The sequence below is a fragment of the Nematolebias whitei genome, chromosome 9 (assembly GCF_014905685.2).
Source record: "Nematolebias whitei isolate Nwh7 chromosome 9, NemWhi1, whole genome shotgun sequence".
In the NCBI taxonomy this organism is placed as follows: domain Eukaryota; kingdom Metazoa; phylum Chordata; class Actinopteri; order Cyprinodontiformes; family Rivulidae; genus Nematolebias; species Nematolebias whitei.
In genome coordinates this window covers 19,470,128-19,475,154 of record NC_056506.1, presented here as the reverse complement: position 1 = coordinate 19,475,154, position 5,027 = coordinate 19,470,128, and the positions used below count along the sequence as shown (strand labels likewise).

General features: G+C 39.0%; 1 non-coding gene across 1 annotated transcript; it reads right to left on the bottom strand.

Moving 5' to 3' along the window:
* Positions 1–1,264: 1,264 nt before the first annotated feature.
* trnak-cuu lies at positions 1,265–1,336 on the bottom strand. Its single transcript has one exon. It is a non-coding gene; the product is annotated as a tRNA-Lys (tRNA).
* Positions 1,337–5,027: the final 3,691 nt, after the last annotated feature.

Below are 5,027 nucleotides of genomic sequence, written 5' to 3'. Positions count from 1 at the left end.
GTTGTTGCTCCAGCTGAGGTTGTCATTCATGTGTACACCCAAGTACTCGTAGCTGGAGACCACTTCCACCGCAGATCCTCTTATGTTCAGGGGGTGTAGATGTTTTTGTTCCTTCTGAAGTCCACAATCATCTCCTTCGTCTTCTTCACATTGATGTGAAGGTTATTCTCTTTGCACCAGCTCTCCAGGTGTTCCACCTCTTGCCTGTAGCTGGACTCATCATTGTTTGAGATGCATCCCACCACCGCTGTATCATCTGCAAACTTTACAATGTGACAGCATTATGTATATGTATATGTATGTGCTCTCTCCACTTCCTTTTTAAGCTTCTTTCTGCCTTTTTAGCTACTTTTCATCTGTGTTTTTCCAAATTTCTGCTTTTCTCAAACAATTCCCCCTTTTTGTGCTCATGTCTGCTTCTTTCAGCCTAACTGCGCAAACATTTGCTTTTTCTGCTTTCCCCTGATAATTTAAAATGTATCTACATTTTCAGCTACCTTTTCAACATTTTTAGCTAATTTCAGCTGTTTTCAGATAAATTCGAGTTTTTAGTGCTAATTTCGGCTACTTTTAGCCAATTTAACTTATTTCTGCTCATTTCAGCTTGCTATGGTACTTTCAGCTTATTTCTGCTAGTTTCAGTTATTTCAGCTACTATTTAGCTGTTTTTTGCTAATTTTATATAATTTCACTTTTTTTTTGTAAAATGTCATAATTTTTCAGCCTAATTCTGCAAAATTGTGTTCCTTCTGGTAACTTAAGCTTTTTTTCTGCTGTTTTCAGCTGTTTGGTTTTTTTGTTTGTTTGTTTGTTTGGGGTTTTTTTTTTTTTTTTTTTTTTTGGTTGCTAATTTCAGCTTTTTTCAGATAATTTCCACTTTTTGTACTCATTTCCTTTTTATTCAGCATAATTGGACACATATGTTTTCTTTCTGCTTTCTTTTGCTAAATTAAGCTTGTTCTAACTTTTCAGCTAGCTCTTTAGCACTTTTTGGTGGTAATTACTGTTGTTTCAAGTTTTTCATGTTAATTTCTGCTACTTACAGCTTAATTAACTTCTTTATGCTAATTTCAGCTTGTTATGCTCTTTTCAATACTTTTTCTGCTAGTTTCAGGTTTTGGTGCTCTTTCAAATATTTAGCGTTTGAAGCTAATTTCAGCTTTTTCAGCTAATTCCACATTTATTGAGCTCAAGTCAGTTCTTTCAGCTTCCTCTGGTAGTTTAAGCTTCTTTACTCCATCTTGGCGCACAAAAAATGTTTTTTTTCCCTGACTGGGAATTGAACCCAGGCCATAGCATTAAGAGTGCTGTATCCTAACCACTAGACTACCAAGGATTTTTTTTGTTTGTTTGTTCTTGTTGTGCGATAAAACCGGAACACTCTGAGAAAAACCTATGGCTGAGAGACGCACCACTTCACTGAAGTTTGCACGTTCTCCAGTCTGTGAGACTGTAGCATGTGAGACTTCATGAGCGAAGTGGTGGTATGAATGCTGGGGTTGAATCACCTGCGCCACCATGACCCGGTCAGTCAGGAAACGGCTCCCCGTCATCCTGCACTGTCACCCTGATAAGACAGATGGGCTGGTCGGTGGATTGAGAAACTAGTGGAGAAACTGAGCCCAGAAAAACCCACTGATATGTGTACAGGCCTCCCACCGCACCTCCGCTGCCGGACCGCCTGCTGTTTTTGTTCCAGTATCAGTTAGTTTACAAATTAAGCCCTGACCTTACGTCTAACATTCAAAGCTCTCAACAACTTAGCTCCATCATATATTACAGATCTTATTGTTCCATATTTTCCTAACAGAGCACTTCACTCTCAGACTGCAGGTTTACTTGCAGTTCATAGAGTTTCCAAAAACAGAATGGGAGGAAGATCTTTCAGTTATCAGGCTCCTCTCTTGTGGAACCAACTTCCAGTTTCTGTCCATGAGACTGACACATTGTCCAGTTTTAAGACTGGGATTAAAACTTTCCTTTTTGTTCAATCCTGTCGTTAGTGTTGGCTTGGGTTTCCTGAGCTATCCCTTATGCTGCTATAGGCTTAGACTGCTGGAGGACAAACTGACCTCATTTCATCAAATGGATAGTTACAAGTGAATACAAATGGATAGCTTGTATTTGTAATTATTTCTATTTTAACATGTTTTCGTTGTTGTTTGTTTTTTGTTTTGTCTTTCCTTCTATAGAAAGAACTGCTCGCCAGCTCGCCTCCATTCTTGACCTGCCATTGTGTATCTGTTCCTCCTTCCTGTCCTCTCAAACCACGCCAGTCAAAGCAGATGGCCGCTTGTCTTGAGCCTGCTTCTTGAGGTTTCTTCCTGTTATGTTCCTTCCGCTAACAGAACCACTCTGCTACGAAGAACCATGCTACTGTAGATGTATTTCTTTTTCACTTTTGGTGCCTTGTTTTAGTATTTTTGCTGCGTGCTTTGGTATTTCTTATTGCTGTGTTTTTAGCGAGTCAGGATGGTTCTTCTCGTCCTGATCATTTCATTGTATTGTTGACCTTGTGTTGACCTGCATATGACAAATAAACCTGAACCTAATTTAATTTTGTGAATGTAAATGTTTCTGTTCAGTGTCCTGAGATGACTTCTGTTGTGACTTGGTGCTATCTAAAGAAAGTGAACTGACCCGCCTCCTTTCTTATCAGAGATTTACTGTTTCTGTTGAGAAGTGATGGAGTTCGAGCTCATATGGTAATACAGTACCATGAAAGTAACTCTATGATCAATCCCATGCAAGGTTTTGAAATGACTTGTTAAGATTTTATCAATGTTTTACATGTTTGTATCTGAGTTTTTATGTATTTTATATTGCTGTCTGCATAATAAATTGCACTTAAGGGACAATAAAGATCCTTGAACTGAACTGATCTAATACGATAACCCATCAGATGACTTTAAAACATCTGTAAGCACTTGAAGCACATGCTGTGAATGACTCTCCGCTACTACTACATCAACATTTTGTAATATATGATATATAATATATAATATCTGTAAAATTACCTGAGGTACAGGTGTTTTTTGTGAAGGCTAAAGTTGATCAACTGTGGTGGCCAACTTAAATGTGGTTAAACAAAAAGTTAATCAGTTGTAGACGTATAACTAATATTTACTTTCTAGGAGTTTCATTAAAACACTTCCCGTCCATTATGACATATTTTGCTAACAGACAACAGGGTAAACTCCAATAGGTAATGCCAAATATTTAAACAAAATCCAATTAAATTCAGTTCACTTTATTTATACAGCACCAAGTCACAACAGAAGTCGTCTCAGGACACTGACAGAAACATTCATGTATAAAAATAATAATTTAACATTATTTATCTGAGGAGCAGACTGCTTTGAATCTAACTCCATCTCAGAACTCTCATCTTGAGCAAGAATGAAGGTGACAGTGGAAAGGAAAAACTCCCTCATGAGGAAGAAACCTTTAGCAGAACCAGGCTCAGGACAAGCGGACATCTGCTTCGACCAGCTGGGTTTGAGAGGAACAGATACACAATGGCAGGTCAAGAATCACATGTTTAGATAGAAATAGTATCAAATGAAAACTATTTAATTTCAGCAAATCATTTATGGAAATGAGGTCAATTTGTCCTCTAGTTGTCTAAACTTAAGGCAGTATAACAAGCCAACCCTAACTATAGGATTTATCAAAAAGGGAAGTCTTAAAACTGGACATTGTGTCAGCCTCACGGACAGAAACTGGAAGTTGGTTCCACAAGAGAGGAGCCTGATAACTGAAAGATCTTCCTCCCATTCTGCTTTTGGAAACTTTAGGAACCACAAGTAAACCTGCAGTCTGAGAGCGACGCAAAGAAGACAATGCTCAGCTACTACCACTCTAAATGTTATGTCTGTTGAAGTGGGCAGTTTTAGACATGAGTGGTTACTTTCAGACTGTTTTATTAAAACTCTGTTCAGTGATTCATAAAACAAATGATACAGACACATAAAAAGTAAAAACCTTCATTTAGTTGAATTCAGTTCATCCAGATGTCTCCAGTTACCCCAGTAATCCACTCTGGTGTGTGCGTGCACGCTGCAGCATCACTCCCGGGTGTGATTAAAGGAGCTGCGTGTCACTCTGGAAGTAGTCACTCCTGATTGAGTCTTACATGTGTTTTTACGAGTAGGAGGGTCCTCTCCTTCTTAGACCTACACTGATCCTAACCATCTCTGTCAGTTACTGATGGCTCCAGTCAGTGCAGTGCACGTATATTAATATTGTTGTTCTGGAGGAGCTTCAGCAGTTTCACTGAAACTAAAACCACAGTATGTCTGAACACATTGAAACAAACAGGCCCTGCCTGCAGCATGCAGAGACCTGCATGTGTGGTTCTTTGGTTTGTGTCTGCTGCCACCTGCTGGCTTCTTTACCACAAAGTGTGGAGATTTTCTGCCTGCTTCTTGATTCCAGTGGCATACAAAGTTTATCCAAGCACGACCAGAGGGAACATCCTTCACAGATCATCAGCTCATTACAGAGCTAACGCACTCGTTTAAACTACCGTTCATTTTCTCACCTTTGGTCAATTAAAGCTCTGCCTCGTGCACCTTCTTGGATTCAGAGGAAAAAGATACAGAATAAAAGCTCTAAGGAGGAATTAAAGCTTGGTGTTGAGAGATTAACATGGGGCTGTGCATGTGCTACAGCTCACTAATGGTTCACAGAGAGAGAGAATAGTTCATTTAAATTATTAATTTTCTCATTAATAACATGATATGCTTGTTGTTTTTGTGATCACGTTAGCTGTGTCCTGTTCTGCACTAATAAAACGTGTCATATGTAAAGAAGAGTATTTATAGGCTTACAGTGATGTTGTAGCAGGAGATAAATGTCCATTAAACTTGTCAAGAATCTCTTCAGAAACCCTCCCGTCTGGGCTGGATGAGATGAAGGTGGAATAATCCAGCTCAGGCTACAGTTTAATCCCTGCATAAATGACTTTACAACATTCTCCGGGTTTTATTCACTCTCTGTAAGGTCTTTTATGAGCGTCATGTCCA